At 41.5% G+C, this 21,355-nt stretch overlaps 1 protein-coding gene across 4 annotated transcripts in view; it reads left to right on the top strand.

Annotated features, from left to right (window-relative positions):
- Positions 1 to 21,355, top strand: part of FAM185A (family with sequence similarity 185 member A) — a 99,426-nt gene that overhangs the window by 36,106 nt on the left and 41,965 nt on the right. The gene's annotated exons all lie outside the window — the stretch shown is intronic.

Genomic DNA, 21,355 nt, shown 5'->3' with positions numbered 1-21,355 from the left:
ACAGTCTAAGTGCCGCTTTAATCAGCGTGCTCTTAAGTTAAAGAAAAAAGACCGGGGTTAGTCTTGTCTCTGTTTCAACAAAGTGATTTTTCTTTGTGAATGGTAAAACGCTGCTGAATTATCTCAGTGTTCTCTTGTGATTTTGTACTGCGTTCAGGGGTTGTTGTGACTCCCTCTTTTTTACTTCAAATCAAAATTTACTGGGCCTGATTCATCACTGAGTTACTCTAGTTTTATGCCAATGTAATTCTAGTAATTTCAGTGAAGTAAAACGGGAGTAAGGCAGTGGTGAATCAGGTGGACTGTCTCTTTTGGATATACAATGTAAGCACTCAAGGAATTACATTTTTTCTAAAGAATACAATTATGGAGCTAATTTTGAAAGGTTCTGAGTGTTTTCTGGGAGCACCAGCTGACCTCAGTGACCCCACCACAGCAAGCTCCTTGCAGGATTGAGGCCTGTTAGAAATATCAAAACCTGAAAACAATAGTAACTAAAAAACCAACATAAACATTTCTTAAAAATAAATGCAACAGATCTCCTCAAAAAAGTCAGTCATGGAAACCACAAACCTAAACTCAACTTTCCAGACTCTGCTCTTCCTTCTGTCAGATGAACTGATTGATGATGACGGTGTTAGAAGACTATAGTTTCTTAACCCAGGAGGTATCCCTGTCTACTAACAGATGATGAATAGTTTCCATAGTTAACTGGGCTCAGTTCTAAATATTAAGAAGTGTCTGACAGTTGAGAGCCATTTTATCTTTCAGATTTATGTGCCCTAGTGATTAGTTACATTTGACTTTTTCCTCAGGAGATCACAAAGCCATTTGTATTCATTTTCAGGTTTTTTTTATGGACTTTTTCAAAGGAAAAAATAACTTTTTAAAGAATCATATACACTTAGGGGACACTGGGTCAGATATGACAATACCTTGCACTTTCGTAGTTTCACCTCAAGCTCTTAAAGTGCTTTACACAAGTGGATAAGTATTTTCTCCGTTCTGTAGAGGGGGAAACTGAGGCACAAAGTTGTTAAGTGGATTGCTAGAGCTCATACAGCAACTCTGGTCTTCTAGTGCTTAGTGCCTTCTTATAACCACTGTGCTATGTTACCTGCCTGGAGGTACCTATATTTTCAAATTTTAGCAACTGAATATTATTCCTGTTTGTATAAAGTTAGTAAATAATATGATTTTGCACAAACAGGAATGCCATTCATTAGGTAAAACTAGTTAATTGAATAATATACCCATTATATCTCTCAGTGACTCTCTAGTGTCTTGCTACTTCGTGTATCCTTATTATGTGTATATATATATATATATATCAATCTCGTAGGAGACCGACTAACACAGAGGTGAGATGTTGAATTTATTTTCAAGGTATTAATCTGTGAGACAACAGGAAATCATGCTAATCAACGATTCCTTATTTTTGCAAAATTCTGCTTTAATGGTCAGTAGGAACCAAGCAACACTTGTATTGCTTTATTTTCACTCCCTTTGAATTCTTCTTATACTTCTATCGTCTTGCCTTCAGCCATTCTTTCCATTGTGTCTGGAATAACATCTGGCCATCCCCTTCTGAGTTATGTTTGAAATGTATTATATACTTGGTGATCCAATCATAAATTCAACAGGAATTGAGGTGGTTCAGCTATGTTCCCTGTAAGCTGCCCAGCCTGCTCTCAAGGGCCAAGCAGGCAGGTGGGGAGAGACGCCCCTTCTCCAGCCTGGTCCAGGCCTGCTGGAGCTGCTGGGGAGTGGAGCCCCTCCCTCAGCCCGCACCCCAACCCTCTGCCCCAGCCCTGAGCCCCCTCCCACACTCCGAACCCCTCAGCTCCCCCCATGAATTTTGTTATGTGCAGTAATATGAAGTAATATGATGTGTCACACATCACCTCCATATTAGGGTACATATCAAAATTCATTCCGCACATGGACGTAAAAAATTAGAGGGAATGCTGGTGTTCAACTTCTTGCAGGACTGGGGGTTTAAAATAAGCATACTGAAGCAGGAAGCATGCTTTTCTCTACAGCAAGTGTTTATACGTGCCAAGTACACTGTTAGTGATTAACAAATGTGAAATAATTTTGATGTGTTTTGAAAGTACTGTACTGGAAACTTTCAACGTGGACCAAATAATATGCAGCTTTTAAATGACCTGTTAATGTAGATCAACCCAACCTTGTTTTATTTCTGATTTGATTAAATCACTGCTGAAATGGTCCTTAAGCTACTACCAGAATTCTTAACAGTTTCACAAAGGACAACGGAGATGGCTTTGTGTTCAGTACCAATCCTATCTTTCCAATTTATAGTTGTCATAGTCCTGCTAGTAATCACTCATTCCTTGCTGTTATGCCTTGTTCCCATGAGATGTTCTCTGCTGCCAGGACAAATTTCTTTCTACCATCCTACAGATGTTTTAAAAATAACATTCAAGTCCTGCTTCCCTGCATGGTAATGTTTACATTTCAGCTCCAAAATGTTCTGAAATAGCAAATCTTTACTTTGAGTTTGGTCTGTTGCAAATGTGAGAAAAATGGGGAGTTCTGTGCCAGCCATGCTATTTCAAATAAGAGGGAATGACCCCAGATTTTTTGTGGGATTGAAGGCAGAGTTTATTTTCAATTGCCAGCTTTATGGATTGTATTTATAGGAAGTGGGTCCTGCTTTTGAAAGCAAGACTTGGCACACAGAGCACAAGGAAACTCGGGAAAGAACAGATTTGTCAGGCTCATTTTCTTACATGTTTCATTGCCAATTTTTTCACCATCCTCCAAATATTGAAAGACACGAAGTGATTCTGTCCCACTTCTTCACATCATGACCCTGTGTCTGTACAGGACCTGGAGTCACTTATTGCCTTGGATTTGTTGTACCTAAAATATTAATTTCCAGTTAAGTGTTAAACATCTGTCAAAACTCAGATATCTGATACTCGAAATTGGGGTACAGTCCTAAAGTGAACTGAGCAATCTGCAGGTGTCCAAAGTGATGTGAGAAGGTTGCTATATGTGAACGTTGCTTGGAGGTTACCCAGGACTGAAAGACAATACCAAGAATTCGGGTGCAATTTCTCTCTCCTATGAAGTTTTATTGTTTGTGGAAAACAAAAAAAAGATGCTCAAAATATTTTTAGCATAATTGTATGAGGAAACACCCCAAATGTAACCTGCATAGCTCCAACAACATACTCAGACTGTGGGCTGTTTTTTATCTCAAACCCTAACACCAGGTATGACATGCTGCAAGCTTTCAGATGCCTATTTGAAAACTGGGCTGTGTCAGGATGCCCATTTCACTTCTGAGGGTTCAGATCAACATCTGGGTGCTTATGCACTGATATGAGTACCCAGGTGTAGAACTCAATGCCTATCTTAAGCTTTCAAGTGTTTAAAATTAGACCCAAGGTTTTTAATTTGGTATTTTCCCCCTAAAGAGGATGGAAGCGCCTCCTCCGCAACTGTTCTTAAGTATTTTATATCATTCATGTCCACTCCTTCACTTCATCCAAATACTGCTACCAAAATAGTCTTTATAACCTTCTTCCTCTTCCCTCCTTTGTCAGATACCCTCCCTTGTTGCGTCATGTTGTATTTAGACTGTGTGGTCTGGGCAGAGACCATGCATTGAAGAGCACAGCAATACCAAAAACAAGTGTATCTGAAAGCAAAAACACAGCTTCTGCCGTAGAAAAATAGTAATAAACGCACGTAAGAACATAAGAATGGCAATACTGAGTCAGACCAATGGTCCTTCTAGCTCACTATCCTGTCTCTGACAGTGGCCGGTGCCAGATGCTTCAGGGGAATGAACAGAACAGGGCACTTTTGAATGATCCATCTCCTGTTGTCCAGTCCCAGTTTCTGGCGTCAGAGGCAGTCTAGCAGTCTGACTGGAGCATGGGGTTGTGTCCCTTTCCATCTTGGCTAATAGCTATTGATAGATGAGTTCATAGAGGATAGGTCTATTCTTTTTTGAACCCAGTTATACTTTTGGCCTTCAGAACATCCCTTGGCAACAAGTTCCACAGGTTGACTTTGCATTGTGTGAAGAAGTACTTCCTCTTGTTTGTTTTTAATCTGCTGCCTATTAATTTCATTGGGTGACCCCTCGTTCTTGTGTTACATTGTAGGGAGAGTGGTCACTTTGGATGAGCTATTACCAGCAGGAGAGTGAGTTTGTGTGTGTATGGGGGTGGGGGGGTGAGAAAACCTGGATTTGTGCTGGAAATGGCCCACCTTGATTATCATACACATTGTAGGGAGAGTGGTCACTTTGGATAAGCTATTACCAGCAGGAGAGTGAGTTTGTGTGTGTGGTTTTTTGAAAAAAAGGGGGGGGGGCTGAGAAAACCTGGATTTGTGCTGGAAATGGCCCAACTTGATTATCATACACATTGTAAAGAGAGTGGTCACTTTGGATGGGCTATTACCAACAGGAGAGTGAGTTTGTGTGTGTGGGGGGGGGGGGGGAGGGCGGAGGGTGAGTAAACCTGGATTTGTGCTGGAAATGGCCCAACTTGATTATCATACACATTGTAAGGAGAGTGATCACTTTAGATAAGCTATTACCAGTAGGAGAGTTGGGTGGGAGGAGGTATTGTTTCATGGTCTCTGTGTATATAATGTCTTCTGCAGTTTCCACAGTATGCATCCGATGAAGTGAGCTGTAGCTCATGAAAGCTTATGCTCAAATAAATTGGTTAGTCTCTAAGGTGCCACAAGTACTCCTTTTCTTTTTATGAAGGGGTAAATAACACTTCCCTATGCACTTTGTTTATACCATTCATGATTTTATAAACCTTTATCATATCCCTCCTCAGTCATCTCTTTTCTAAACTGAACAGTTCCAGTTTTTTTAATCTCTCCTCTTATGAAAGCTGTTCCATACACCTAATCATTTTTGTTTACTTTCTCTGTACTTTTTCCAATTCTAATATATCTTTTTTTGAGATGGGATGACCAGAACTCCACGCAGTATCCAAGATGTGGGTGTACCATGGATTTATATAGTGGCATTATGATATTTTGTCTTATTAGCTATCCCTTTCCAAATGGTTCCTAACATTCTGTCAGCGTTTTTGATTGCCATTGCACATTGAGTGGATGTTTTCAGAGAACTATCCATGATAATTCCAAGGTCTCTTTCTTGAGTGGTGTGATGGAGGTATACAAATAAGGAGTAAGGAATTACTCTGGGCTCAGCCAGCACCACCCCACCACAGTTGTAAGAAATGCACCAACTGGAGAAGGAATTAAAAGGCAGGGAAACAGCTCACTTGCTGGGAGATCAGGGAAGAGAGCAGACCTGTATCCTGCAGCTCCAGCATAGAAGAGCTGAGGGAAAGGCAGAATCTCTCCCTAAAACAACTGCCCAAAGGTCCCTCCCTGAGGGAAGGGAGGACCTGCTGCAGAGACCACCTTAGATGGAAGAATTCCCCTCTCCCCCTTATATGAATTCCCTATTTTGTTAATCCCCTTTGTTTTGTTTTGGACTACCCCAGCAGGGGAAAGCATTAGGACTGACATGGCCCAGGAGGAGACAGTTGCCACCCTGAGAGAGAGGGAGCTATTATGCTGTGTGCAGCTGGCAGAAGGTGCCTCATGTTGGGTGGACACGCTTCAACACTGTCTTAACCCAGACAGCAACCTTGGGACAATTGTGGGGTGTGTGTTAGGAAGTGGCCCATGGAGGGCACCTTAAGTGCCCCAGCTGTCAGATCACTGATAGCTCTCAACGGGCCCTGGGACAGAGCTCAGTGGACTGGGAGGCCCGGGTTCCTCTACCAACACGCACTGGCAAGTCACAGGTCAAAGCCCCTGAATAGTAGGTGCTGCTTCCCTACCAACCACCCCCGGAGCGAGGGACATCACAAAGGGTAACAGCTAATTTAGAATCCATCATTTTGTATATATAGTTGGGATTATTTTTTCCATTGTGGATTAATTAGCATTTATCAACACTGAATTTCATATGCCATATGGCTGCCCTGTCAGCCAGTTTTGTGAGATCCCTTGGTAACTCTTCACAGTCAGCTTTGGACTTAATGATATTGAGTAAATTTGTATCATCTGCAAACTTGGCCACCTCACTGTTTACACCTTTTTTTCTGATCATTTATGAATATGTTGAACAGCACAGGTCCCAGTACAGATCCTTGGGAAACTCTATGCATCTCTATTGTGAAAATTGACTGTTTATTCCTACCCTTTGTTTCTTGTCTTTCAACCAGTTACTGATCCATGAGAGGATCTTTCCTCTTATCTCATGACTCTATAGTTTGCTTAAGAGTCTTTGATGTGGAACGTCGTTAAAGGCTTTTTGAAAGTCCAGGTATGCTATATCTACTGGATCACCCTTGTTCACATGCTTGTTGACACCCTCAAAGAACTCTAACAGATTGGTGAGGCATGAGTGCCATTTACAAAAGCAGTGTTGAATCTTCCCCAATATACTGTGTTTACCTATGTATCTGATAATTTTGTTCTTTACTATAGTTTTAAACAATTTGTCTGGTACTGACATTAGGCTTAATGGCCTGTAATTGCCAGGATCACCTCTGGAGCCTTTTACATTACATTAGCTATCCTCCAGTCATTTGATACAGAGGCTGATTTAAGCTATAGATTACACAGCACAGTTAGAAGTTCTGCAATTTCGTATTTGATTTCTATCAGAATTCTTGGGTGAGTACCATCTGATCCTGGGGATTTATTTCTATTTAATTTATCAATTTGTTCCAAAACCTCCTCTAATGACACCTCAATCTGAGACAGTTCCTCAGATTTGTCACCTAAAAAGAATGGCACAGTTGTGGGTTTCTACCCCTAACTTTCTGCAGTGAAGAGGGATGCAAATTATTCATGTAGCTTCTTCACAACAGCCTTGTCTTCCTTGAGTGCTCCTGTCATAAATATAAAGGGAAGGGTAAACAGTTTTAAAATCCTTCTGGCCAGAGGAAAAATCCTTTCAGCTGTAAAGGGTTAAGAAGCTAGGATAACCTCGCTGGCACCTGACCAAAATGACCAATGAGGAGACAAGATACTTTCAAAAGCTGGGAGGAGGGACAAAAACAAAGGGTCTGTGTCTGTCTGTGTGATGCTTTTGCTGGGGACAGAACAGGAATGGAGTCTTAGAACTTAATAAGTAATCTAGCTAGATATGTGTTAGATTCCGATTTCTTTAAATGGCTGAGAAATTAAGTTGTGCTGAGTAGAATGAATATACCTGTCTGTGTGTCTTTTTGTAACTTAAGGTTTTGCCTAGAGGGATTCTCTATGTTTTGAATCTAATTACCCTGTAAGGTATTTACCATCCTGATTTTACAGAGGGGATTCTTTTTACTGTTTCTTCTATTAAAATGTTTCTTTTCAAGAACTGAATGCTTTTTTCATTGTTCTAAGATCCAAAGGTTCGGGTCTGTGGTCACCTATGCAAATTGGTGAGGATTTTTACCAAACCTTCCCCAGGAAGTGGGGTGCAAAGGTTGGGAGGATTTTTTGGGGAAAGACGTTTCCAAACAACGTTTTCCCAATAAACCCAGATAAACGTTTGGTGGTGGCAGTGGAAGTCCAAGGGCAAAGGGTAAAATAGTTTGTACCTTGGGGAAGTTTTAACCTAAGCTGGTAAAAGTAAGCTTAAGAGGTTTTCATGCAGGTCCCCACATCTGTACCCTAGAGTTCAGAGTGGGGAAGGAACCTTGACAGCTACTTAAGCACTTCAATTGTCCAGTGGCCCTGCTAACTTTTTGGCAGGCTTCCAGCTTCTGATGTACCAAAACATTTTTTGCTGTTAATTTTTGTGTCCTTGGCTAGTTGCAAATTCTGTCTTGGCCTGCCTTATTATACTTTACTTGCCAGAGTTTATACTCCTTTCTTTTTTCCTCAGTAGGATTTGATTTCCAATTTTTAAAGGATGCTTTTTGCCTTCAATTGCCTCTTTTATTCTGCTGTTTAGTCATGGTGATATTTTTTTGGTCCTCTTACTGTCTTTTTTTAATTGGGATATACATTTAGTCTGAACCTCTATTATGGTATTTTTAAATAGTCTCCATGCAGTTTGCAGGCATTTCTTCCTTGTGACTGTTCTTTTTCATTTCTGTTTAACTAGCTTCCTCATTTTTGTGTAGTTCCCCTTTTTGAAGTTAGATGCTACTGTGGTGGGTTTATTTGGCACTTTTCCTCCTACAAGGATGTTAAATTTAATTACGTTATGTGCTATTACTGAGTGGTTCAGCTATATTCACCTTTTGGACCAGATCCTGTGCTCCACGTAGGACTAAATCAAGAATTGTCTCCCCACTTTGTGGGTTCTAGGACATGCTGCTCCAAGAAGCAGTCTTTAATGCTATCTACAAATTTTCTCTCTGCATTCCTTCCTGAGGTGACATATACCCTGTAAATATGAGAATAGTTGAAATCCTCCATTGTTATTGCGTTTTTCTGCCTTTGTAACCTCTCTAATCTCCCTAAGTATTTCACAGTCACCATCCTGATGAGGGGGTTGGTAATATATTCCTACTGCTATACTCTTATTGTTCAAGCATGGATTATCTATCCATAGATATTCTGTGGTACAGTATAAGTCATATAAGATATTTACTCTGTTTGACTCTGTGCTTTCTTTCACGTATAGTGCCACTTCCTCGCCAGCGTGACCTGCTTTATCATTCCTGTGTATTTTGTACCCTGACATTACTGTGTCCTATTGACTATCCTCTTTCCGCTAAGTTTCCATGGTGCCTGTTATAGCCATATCCTCATTTAATACCAGGCACTCTAGTTCACCCTTCACTTGTACATTTTGTCAATATTCAGTTGCTTGCCTTCACATGTTTATATTTAAATGGGACTCTTTTACTTTTCACCATTGCTTACTAGTGCGTTCTTGTACTTTACCAACTTCTTTCTTGTCCTCTTTACTAGGATATTGAGTTCTTCCTTTAATAAATTCGTCCCTAAGGGATGTCTCTGCCCAAACCATGTGGTTCTTCATACCTGTCAGCTTTCCTTCAGCCCTGAGTCACAACATGAGTTTTCTTGCCACTCAAAAGGATAAATAGTTTTTTTCTTCTGTACATAATCTCATTCTTTTTATAGTACACATCTGTCCATTGTAATGTTTTGATCTTATACAGTATGTGTTTTATAGTGCTTAGCATGACGGAGCCACTGTCCTGACTGAGACCTCTGCACATTACTGTAATACAGCTATTAAGTAACAGTAATCATTTAAAAAACTTTTTCACCTCTAGAAGTTTTTAATAGTTCTGTTCCTGTCCTAGAGATTTATAGACCTTTTAAAAACTGCCAACAGGCATTTTATAATGAGAAAGCAACAAATTCATGTAGATAAACATTTAATCCACAGACAGACCCTTCAGTTCTTCAGATCCAAAAAGTGAGAAATTACTCCCACATAATATACATTTCAGACAGTGGATATGTAATCAGACACTCAGATATAATCCTATCCAAATTAACGCCACCAGGCAATATTTCCATTCAAGGATGGTATACGAAAATGTTTTATCATACATGCTGCCTGAATCAAAAAATGTATTTTGATTTCCATGTCTAGCATAGTGGCTTGGATGAACCGATACCTGATAATAAAAGAGCGTTTGGATTAATTTATGGTTCCTTAAATACCAACATTTAAACTACTGTTTAGCTCTACAAGACTGATATATTGTATTCAGAAAGCATGTTCATTATGTTTCAAACATAGAAACAAATTCTGCGTTCCATTACATCAGTGTAAATCCAGAGTAACTACTGTTGTGAATTAAACTACTTTCAGAGAAGAATTTGATTCATAGAGTTGATCCAGATTAATTAATTCATCCTTCCTAGAAGGAAGACGCTATAAAGTAAGAGAGAGCTGCATTTGTTCATTGTAAATACATGATAAAATGCAGGCTCACCTATAACTCTGTAAAGGATTAATTTCCTTTTAAAAATACACTATCAAGTTGTAAATAAAGATGACAGTTGTAAAGATGAAATTAAATCCTGAAGTGTTCAAAAGTTTAAAAAGAATTACCAGAAGACGGTTGTGATGCAGCAGACTCCTTTATGCGTCATAATCTTATCTTTAGAACTTCCCTTGAATTAAAGAACATGTCATAGTGTTTAATGGTAATGTCCAGACTGCATAGACAAACCCTCTCACATAACTGTACCAGGGAGTCTTACGTAACTCTTTACTTGCATTTAACTACTGACAGTAGCATCCCTGACAGAACGCTGTATATCTTCTTAAGAATCTGTCCCATGTTAAAAAAAATGAGCCAGAAGTCTCTTCCTTCCCATTAATCTTCAGGGCTGGCAACCTCCCACATTTTAAGCAAGCCTATAGTATTAAACTGCTTGGGTCAGATGACTGGCTAAAGTGAAAAAGATTATAAAAGTCAGGACATCTAATAGCACCAGGACAATATTAGGTGAACATCTGTGGATAGGAGCTATAGTTATATGAGGCATCCCCTAAAATCCTTTCTCGAGTCCAGATCCTCCAGACTGGTTGAGCTGTGATTGGTACACAGCCAGGGAGAAGGGCAAATGCAGCCTCATTCTTGACCTGATGCCAGCAGATACCAGCCTGGTCCCTAGCATGAAGTAGAGCAGTTTTAGTGCTTCTCTATGTTATGATTGCTGCAGACAAGGCTGTTCTGGCAGATGGGCACCCTGGCCATGCTCTCTCTCCATCCTCCATTTAGGTTCAGCAGAATGGGTGGCATAAAAACTGCTACAGAGGCCCTATGCCACTGTAGGATTCCCTTACACCAGGGAAGTCTTCCACTGGCCAGTTAAGTAGGGCTTAAATCATATGCTTTGCACCTCCAGAGTCATGACATTTGATTAATTTCCTTCCATCGTTGCTGTGTGTCCTTAACCAAATCTTAATCAAAGCCTGATCTTCCTTCCATTGAAATCATAGGGAGTTTTGCCATTGATTTTAATGGCAACAGAATCCATTAGTGCTCTTGGGAAAACTAAAGTTTTGCTGGAAATACTGAGATTTAAGCCAAGGACAATTTCTGTCAACATTTTTCTTTATTATTTCCACTTATTAAGTGTGAGTATGAAGAGAAATAATTGATTGTCAAGCTATGGAACTGTTCTACCCTATGCTGATGTGCTGAGTGTTTTACTGGGATATATCAAGTTCCAGTTTTTTTGTAAATATATTGTTGTAACTTATATTGGTATTTACTTGTATATGTTTCCTGTAGCTGTGTGATTTATATGGGTCACTACTTTATACCATACTTTGCAAGTAAGAGAGAGAGTGAATTGTTTCGGAAAAATTCTGGTTGCTAGATCTCGGAGGTAAATCTTTGTGTGATGTCTTAATTTCTTTCATGTTTTTTAGTTTTCTGTGATACCTTCTGTTCCACACCTAGTTCAAAAATAGGAAAAAATGCCATGCAGCGCCAACAAAAGTGAAGCTGTGTTTTGGTTGTGATTGTCCTCCATCTTAACCTTGTTTCCTTTTGACCCTTACAAAGAACACCTTTTTAAGACTCCCCCTCCCTCCAGCTATCTATTTAATCTTAGGCCTGGTCTATACTTAAAATTTAAGTTGACAGAGCTACGGCACTCTGGAGTGTGAAAGTCCACAACCTTGAGCGCCATCGCTGTGCTGACTTAACCCCGTTTATATGCAGTTAGATCAACGGAAGAATTCTTCCATCAACCTAGTTCTGTCACTTGGGGAGGTGGAGTTCCTACAGCAGCAGATAAATCTCTTCCATATCTGTGGCCTGCGGCAACATTACAGGGTTACAGGAGAATAGCTCCAGTACCATAACTTTGCCTCCATAGCGCACATAGTGTAGACTTGACCTTAGGCATCTCTAGTGTACCCATTAACATAGTATCTTTGCACCAATTGATTCATATGTCAACCATATCTCATTTTCCCAGTCACTCTTTCAGTTTGACATTCCCTCTCACTGATACTTAATATCTCCAGGGGTTCTCCTCCTCCTCCAGTTTGATCCTGATCAGTGGATTCCAGCGGCAAAGAGTCCTGTGGCATCTTATAGACTAACAGACGTATTGGAGCATAAGCTTTTGTGGGTGAATACCCACTATTCACCCATGAAAGCTTATGCTCCCATACGTCTGTTAGTCTATAAGGTGCCACAGGACTATTTGCCGCTTTTACAGATCCAGAATAACACGGCTACCCCTCTGATAGTGGATTCCAGGTTTCACCATCTTTAGTATCCCCATCTGTCAAGGCTGAATCCCAGCTCTGTCACTCCGAGTGCAGAAGTGGGGTCCGCAAGGATTTTAAAAATTAATACTGGCCACTCCAGGCTTGTATTAAACTCCCAAGGTTACAGCTTCTCTCTGACCTTGGAGGGGTAGATGCTGCCACCACCCAAATGCAAAAAAACCCCACCTTTGAACCCAGGAAGGAGCACTAGGGAATTCCTCCCTGTGGGGTACCCTCAAGCCCTTTCATCTCCACTACGAGGAAGAGCTGAGAAAGAAAACAAAGGAAATTAGCTGTGGCTACCAGCTAATCAAACAACATACACAAACCTTTTAGGACACCAAAAATCCAATCCTGTTCTTAAAAAAGGTAAATTTTATTAAAAACAAAAAGGAAAAAATTACATCTGGAATTTAGGCTTTTTGCTAGATCTTAAAAGAAACAATTACAAAAATTAAGCACCCAAAATAGCTTTCTTGGGGGTTCAGTTTAAAGGTTACTAGCAAACAAAAGCATCTGGGGTTAGCACAGAGGAGTCCACAAGCCAATAAGAAATAAAAGAAATAACCCTAATCGCGTCTAGCTAAACATTCTGATCTACTTACACATTTAGAGTTCAGATAAGTAGTTCTAGGCATGATCTGCTATGATCATACCTGGCTTAAGCTGCTTTTAGCATGGCTGCTCTGTCCCTCCAGCCCAGAGAACAACCGACAAAGGGAAAGTTTATTTCCCAATTTTAAAAAGTTCTACCTTCCCATTGGCTCTTTTGGTCAGGTGCCCACTTTTTTTTTCTATACCTGGGGGACTTTTTAACCCTTTACAGGTAAAGCAAGTAAAGAACAGCTACCAAGAGGGATTTTACAGCTAATTGGCTGGCTTGGTGTCCATCAAAGGGAGCTATTCCCCACTTTATTTATCACACCATCTTTCCATTTTCATTTCTGTTGAAGTATAAACTCTAACCAAGCTGGTCTCCCCACTGATTGCCTTTATTTCTAGAAAACTATTATCCATAAAACTAAACAAAGAACGTATCAAGGATATTTTGCATCACTGCATTTTTGTACTAGTAAATACCTAGATCATTGGAGTTGCTCAAGAATACCAGTCATTTGTTCTAGCAATCTGTTCCATTTCCTTTAGAATGATTCATCTTTATATTTCCCTTTCAGTTGTCTGTTCATAACAGATTCTGAATGTAAAATATCCTCTACTTTCTCTCTATCTTTTAACCTCAATAGTTCGTTCATATTAGCACCATCTAGAACTAGGTAAGTATTTATATATAAAATAACCCCGTCCCATTTCATCTCCTTTTTCTATTTTCTGTATAGGATGTATCTTCTCTATTAACATTTCAGTTGTGTACTTTGTCCCACCAAGCTTCATTAACTGTTGCAAGACCATACTTTTCCTGCAGCATTATTCATTTAAATTTCAGACTGTTTTGTTATCCAAGCTTCTCCAGCCTCTGTTTTATAACCCATTGTTATATTTCCTTCTCTAACTTGTTTAAGAGAGATAGAAGACAAAAGAAGACTTAAACACAAATATCAACTTCAACAGCCTTTTCAAAAAGAAAGATGTTGACTTTTTAAGTATTAACGTAGTACTTTATATGTTCTGCCTAATCTACCATTTAGGCATTTATATCTCATTCATTACCTAACATCAGAGATATAGTCTAATAATTATTACAGTATCATTTCCAAAAGCCCAATTCCACGGTTAAACATGGATTGTAGTGTTGTATTATTGTTTGTTTAAATCCGACAGAGTGCTCAGTGTTTTCCAAAATAGATATAATCTCTGTCCACCCCCAGGAGCATTTAGTGCCTGCCCTAACTCAATAAAGGTGTACTGTGCATGGGAAAGTGTGGAGAGGTAGAAGTCATGCAGAGGGTACAAAGGGGCAGGCCAGTACAACTGTGCATTGACCAGTACAACTGCTGCATTGACCAGTACACAGCATGCACAGAGGAGGCTGGGGCCTGACCCTTTCAGTTAGAGGTATGGTACATTTTCAGCATCGTAGATGTCAAGAAAACACTAGATCCACACCGTTGGTCCAATAAAATATATTCCCTTACCCACCTTGTCTTTCAAGAGCCACAAAGGTATTCTGGCACTTAACTGCTACTTTAGGTGCCTCAGTTCAAAATTTAGATCCTAAAACTAGGGCTGTCAAGCAGTTAAAAAAATCAATTGCGTGATTAGTCGCGTGATTAAAAAAATAATTGCATGATTAATCACGCTGTTAAACAATAACAGAATACAATTTATTTAAATGTTTTTGGACGTTTTCTACATTTTCAAATATATTGATTTCAGTTACAACACAGAATACAAAGTCTACAGTGCTCACTTTATATTTATTTTTATTACAAATGTTTGCACTGTAAAAAAACAAAAGAAATAGTATTTTTCAATTCACCTAATACAAGTGCTGTAGTGAAATCTCTTTATCATTAAAGTTGAATTTAGAAATGGAGAATTATGTACCAAAAAAAACTGCATTAAAAAACAAAACAATGTAAAACTTTAGAGCCTACAAGTCCGCTCAGTCCTACTTCTTGTTCAGCCAATGCTAAGACAAACAAGTTTGTTTACATTTACAGGAGACACTGCTGCCTGCTTCTTATTTACAATGTCACCTGAAAGTGAGAACAGGCATTCGCATGGCACTTTTGTAGCCGGTGTTGCAAGGTATTTAAGTACCAGATATGCTAAACATATTTATGCCCCTTCATGCTTTGGCCACCATTCCAGAGGACATGCTTCCATGCTGATGATGCTTTTTAAAAAAATGTGTTAATTAAATTTGTGACTGAACTCCTTGGGGGAGAATTGTATGTCTCCTGTTCTGTTTTCCCTGCATTCTGCCATATATTTCATGTTCACAGCAGTCTCAGATAGTGACCCAGCACATGTTTGTTTTAAGAACACTTTCACTGCAGATTTCACAAAACACAAAGAAAGTACCGATCTGAGATTTCTAAAAATAGCTACAGCACTCCACCCAAGGTTTAAGAATCTGAAGTGCCATCCCAAATCTTGAGAGGGACGGGATGTGGAGCACAGTGGCGTAGCTAGGTGGAGCGAACAGGGGAGTGGACATAAAAAAAGGTGCCACCCGCTTGTACTCACCAGGCGGCGCTCCAGGTCCTCGGCGGCACTGAAGGCCCCCACCGCCGAAATGCCACCGAGAACCCAGAGCGCGCGAAGGCCCCGCTGCCAAAGACCTGGAGCGCCGCCGGGTGAGTAAAAATTTAAAAAGGCACCTATAAATTAAAAAGGCACCACTTGTGCTCAGAGAGGGAGCGGCCGCTCGCCCCGCTTCCTCCCTGGCTAGGCTACTGGTGGAGCATGATTTCAGAAGTCTTCAAAGAGCAACACTCAGGGGCAGAACCTACAGAACCCGAACCACCAAAAAGAAAATCAACCTTCTGCTGGTGGCATCTGACTCAGATTATGAAAATGAACATGAGTCGGTCTGCTCTCTTTTGGATCGTTATCGAGCAGAACCCATCATCAGCATGTCTTCTGGAATGGTGGTTGAAGCATGAAGGGACATATGAATCTTTAGCACATCTGACACATAAATATCTTGCGACACCAGCTACAACAGTGCCATGCAAACACCTGTTCTTACTTTCAGGTGACCTTGTAAACAAGAAGCATGCAGCATTATCTCCTGCAAATTGTAACCAAACTTGTTTATCTGAGTGATTGGCTGAAGTAGGAGTCAGTGGACAGGCAGGCTCTAAAGTTTTACATTGTTTTGTTTTTGAGTACAAGTATGTAACAAAAAAATCTACATTTGTAAGTTACACTTTCAGGATAGAGATTGCACTACAGTACTTGTATGAGGTGAATTGAAAAAATGCTATTTCTTTTATCACTTTTACAGTGCAAATATTTGTAATCAAAAATAATATAAAGTGAGCACTGTACACTTTGTATTCTGTGTTGTAATTGAAATCAATATATTTGAAAATGTAGGTAAAAAGCCAAAAATATTTAATAAATTTCAATTGGTATTCTATTGCTTATCAGTGCAATTAATCGTGATTAATTTTTTTGAGTTAATCGCGTGAGTTAACTGCGATTAATTGACAGCCCTACCTCAAACCCATGCTTACCTGTTGCCTAAATTCCCAGGTGCCTACATTTCTGCTAGTAAAGTTCCCTAGGTACCTAAATTTCTGTCAGCAGGCATGTACAAAGCTGCCTAAGTCCTGACACCCTGATCTGCTCAGTTTCAAACTTGCGCTGGTCTCCTCAAACTAGGTATTCCCCCACTTATTGTCCATGATCTGACTGGCATTCTCAGAAGCCTCCTTAGAGCCGGCCTACTGTATTGGGTCCTGCATGAAACACCACAATGATGACAGCAACAGTGGGGCTGCCCTTATACCATGTAGAGCAGTGGTTAGAGCACTCGTCTGGGACATGGGAGACCCATATTCATGTCCCTACTCTGCCTGATTCAGAGCAGCAACTTGAACACAGGTCTCCCACTCCAGGTGAGTGCCCTAACCACCAGACTATGGGGTATTCTGTGGTGGATCTCTCTCTCTCTTCTATTGAAGCTGTTCCACTTTGTATGAAATACTGAAGTATTCACTGGAGCAGAGAGACCGTGAGAATCTATAGCCCAATAGTTAGGTCAGTTACCTGAGAGACCCATATTACAGTCCCTGCTCCACTGAATATTTAAGTATTTTATGCAAAATGGAACAGCTGAGTGCACTTGCATCACACAGGGTTTTGCCTCAAATATAGAATTATTTTTTAAATGGAGTCTCTCTATTTGAATTGGAAGCCTGGCAAATTTCTAACTGTCAGCCTTTTAAAATTTTTATTAAAGCTATTGTTAAAAAAACTATATAATACATAGGATGAGAAAAGAGTGTCTGTACATCTGGGTATAATGCTTAGATTATCCACAAATACAAAGTTTGTTTTTAAAGTCATATGATACATGGAGTACATAATCAGCAATAACGCAAACATAGGTGAATAGATTTAACAATACAGTTTAGATATTAGAATCTGAATACTCGGGTATTGTCATGATAAGAGATTTCGTTGTGGAAAGCGAAATATAACAATGAGTGGAGATTGTCCCTCAGTAATTGAGAACTGGGTAGGTTGTCCATTTAGAAAATACAATCCACAAGGAAAGTATTTCAGTTACAATTGCTCTGATGTTAGGAAGAAGCAGCCACCCATGGTGGAGAATCCCAGCAGAGCTTTTTTTCAAGAGCGTTTCACTGAAGAATTGGTCATAGAAACACTGTATTTGAGGACTGGGATTTACTGTACTATACAGGCTGTTAGCGGCGGTTCTCCTGAGCAGTCTGGTTAGTGTGTCACTCTCCCATGAAGCATCCAGGCAGGTAAAAATGGACTTGTACTGAGCCAATTGTTTGTTTGATTATGGTCCAGTTCCAGCAAAATCCCTTTCAGAATTCTGTGGAGGCTACTCTTACTGCTGTTTTAAATGAGCCAAAAGATGCTGTCAGTTTCCCAGCTGACTAGAGCTGGAATGGCCACACTTATTTTTCTTCCTAATATTTTCCCCTCTAAGAAAGCAGCTTTAGCTGTGAGAAAACATTCCCTTCCCACGTTGTTACTCTTAAAATTGGTGTGTTGGTCTGTCACATCTGTGGGTTGAGAGCCCAGTTAAAACAAAAAGCTGCAGACCAGTTCAGAGTAGCAGCCGTCTTAGTCTGTATTCGCGAAAAGAAAAGGAGTACTGTAGCTCACGAAAGCTTATGCTCAAATAAATTGGTTAGTCTCTAAGATGCCACAAGTACTCCTTTTCTTTTTGCAGACCAGTTCAGTAATTGCTTATTGCTAAAGACAACAGAAGAGCTTAGAGCATTATGCTTGGATTCTTCTTTTCTTCCCCACTACTAATCAAGCATGTTGTTCTCCAGAAATCTTCCCCATGTCAAATTGCCAGGTCAGCTCTAATTAGCTTCAGTCAGACTCATGTATGTAGTTTTAGACATTTCTGGCTGATTATCTTTTTTATGCACATGCAAAACATCAGAAAAAGGGAATGGTTTCTGTCAGCCTTTCACATTCCTTGCCAATACATCCTTTGGATAAAAGAAATTCACAGTGGAAAGATTTGTTCATTCCAACCACTGTCTGGACAAAAGATTTTTAGTTCACTTACCATTGATCATGCTGCTTGATATTTTTTCAGATTTGTACAAATCTCTGGCGTTTCTGTATACTTCTTAAATTAAGATTGGGATTTAGAATCTTTATCTACAGGGGAAAAAATCCCTTAATTTGTTCAAAAGTTAATTCTGCAGACTTTCAGTATAACATTGTTGAAACTTGTTTATCTGAAGCCTGAATGAATTGCAAGTACAATGACAGGAAATGGAGACAATTGTAGAATGTGTTGTCTCCATCTCTGGTTTGCCCTTTTTGAAGCATTGTATTTGTGTAGTCATTCCTTTAGAGAGTCTTCAGTTGTCATAGATGAAAACTGATAATATATGAAGGAAAATATATGTATGCTGCTTTCTAAGCCAGTAGTGAGGTATCAGACAGTTATCTGTATGTGTCGGTTTTCTATAAATATCAAAATTCAGTAATTCTGTCTCCAATTAAGTAAACTTCAAATGTAGGGAGAGTATCCTGTCCCTGTATACTCTACAACAATGTTTCTCAACCCATTGGGTTGTACCCAAAATTGGGGCGCCAGATTGTTTCAAAGGGTCATGTGGTGGCTCCTGTCCCACGGGTTTGTTTGGCTCACCTCCCTGTTCCAGGCAGTGCAGCCTCTGGGGTCCCAGTGCCGCTCACGATTGGCCCAGCCGACAGTATGACGGGAGTCTGGGTAGGGCAAATTTGAGTGAGTGGCACCTGCAACCCCATGAGCCAGGTCACAACTCCACTCACACAAATTTGTTCAGGTCACGGGTGCGAGGCCAAGTCTGAGCAGTGCTGCAAGCCCGGAGGTTGCAACACCCAGAGTGGAGAGTAGGGTTACCACCTTTGAAATGCAAAAAACCTGGCACCTCCTCCCCTCAAGGCAAGCCCGCCACAACCCCAACCACAAGGCAACTCCACAATCCCCCCTTAACAGCCACTTATAATATTTAGAGAGAGGACACACGTAGATAAGACTAATAACATCATTTTCTTACTTAAACTTCGGAAGTGGGAACACTGCAGCATCTTTAGCTGGACATAGAAACTTTTAACATTAGATATCCCAGTGTACCGTGATAATAATGCAAATCTTTAGACCCACATAAAAAAATAATACTTGTCAGATTAAATTATTTTTCTGGCAACTGGTAAATCCATTAAAAAAACCCAGCCAGGCCGGTCAAATACCAGCCAGGTGGCAACCCTAGTGGAGAGCCAAGCCCAGCCATCCTCACAGGAGCTGCGGGAGCTGATACTGTGGGGTGAGTGCCAAGCAGGATCCAACCCCCTCAGAGACAGGACCTGACTAAAACCATCCCAGGGCCTCCAGCCCCAGACTATTAACTGGGTTATGATAGTTCATAAACATTTACAAATGGGTTCTGAGCCCAAAAAGGTTGAGAAACACTGTTCTACAATGCCTAAAAATTAGTAAAATCATCTCAGTTATGCTGTATGGGAGATGGGAGGTCGTTATGCTAAACTCCATACTGCCTATGTATGTAGGGTTACCAACTTTCTAATCACACAAAACCGAATGCCCCTGCTCCGCCCCTTCACTGAGGCCCTGCCCATGCCTCGCCCCTTCTCCAAGGCCCCGCCCCACTCATTCCATCCCCCTCCCTCTGTCACTTGCTCTTCCCCACCCTCACTCACTTGCACCTGGCTGGGGCAGGAGTTGGCGTGTGGGAGGAGGTATGGGCTGGGGATGAGGGGTTTGGCATGTGGGCTCTGGGGTGGGGCCGGGGATGAGGGGTTTGGGGTGTGGGAGAGGACTCCGGGCTGAGGCAGGGGGTTGGAGTGGATGTGGGGGGGGGGGTGTAAGGGTCCGGCTGGGGGTGGGGCTGGGATGAGGGGTTTGAGGTGCAGGAGGGGGCTTTGGGCTGGGCCAGGGGGTTGTTGTGCGGGGGGGTGAGGGCTCTGGGGTGGGGCCAAGGATAGGGGTTTGGGGCAGGAGGGTACTCTGGGCTGGTGCAGAGGGTTGGAGTGCAGGGAGGCGAGGGCTCCGGCTGGGTGTGTGGGCTCTGGGGTGTGGCTGGGGATGAGGGGTTTGGGGTGCAGGAGGGGACACTGGGCTGGGGCAGGGGGTTGGAGTGTGGGGGAGGGGGAAGAGGGGGTCCCAGTGGTGCTTACCACCACTCTGAGGAAGCAGCCGCCAGATCTCTGCAGCCTCTAGGCGCATGGACAGCCAGGGAGGCTCTGTGTGCTTTCTCCGTGCTGGCAGACGCTGCCCCCCACAGCTCCCATTGGTTGTGGTTCCTGGCCAATGTGAGCTGTGGAACCGGCACTGGGGTGGGGGCAGCTCACGGAGCCTCCCAGTCCCTGGCCACCCAGCGCCAAAGGGCCGCAGAGACCTGGCATCTACTTATCAGAGCCACGTGGAGCTGGGGCAGGTAGGGAGCCTGCCTTAGCCCTGGCCCCCCACTGCGCTGCCGACCGGACTTCTAACGGCCCAGTCAGCGGTGCCAACCGGAGCCACCAGAATCCCTTTTTGACTGGGCATTCTGGTCGAAAACTGGACACCTGGCAACCTTATATGTATAGTGGCTTTCTCTGAGTGAAATGTACCCCACAGAGAGGTTCAGTGCAGGCCTCATTTGAAGGCTTAAGTGGTGCTTAGGCCTTGTGCTGGCTGTCTGCACAGGGATGAAGTTCCCCCTCTATAGTGAGCTAGAGATGTTATGATTGGGCCAGCGAAGCAGTGATGTTAAGGGCAATGGTGCAGAATGGTAAAACTTCCACCCCAGGAAGATGGAGTAGGCCATGGCAGCTTCCACAACCCCAGAAACAAGGTGGCAGCTCTGAGCTCAGTCAAAGAGAAAGGTTTCCTGCATAAAGCCTGTGTACTCTGACATTGCACATAGGACAGGAGTCTGGTCCGAGCTAGATGAGGGAAAGCTATATCACAAAAAATACCAATTCATTATCCCA

This window comes from Natator depressus, chromosome 1, assembly GCF_965152275.1.
Source record: "Natator depressus isolate rNatDep1 chromosome 1, rNatDep2.hap1, whole genome shotgun sequence".
Lineage (NCBI taxonomy): Eukaryota > Metazoa > Chordata > Testudines > Cheloniidae > Natator > Natator depressus.
The sequence above is the reverse complement of the archived record's forward strand: the minus strand, read 5'-3'. Positions and strand labels throughout refer to the sequence as shown.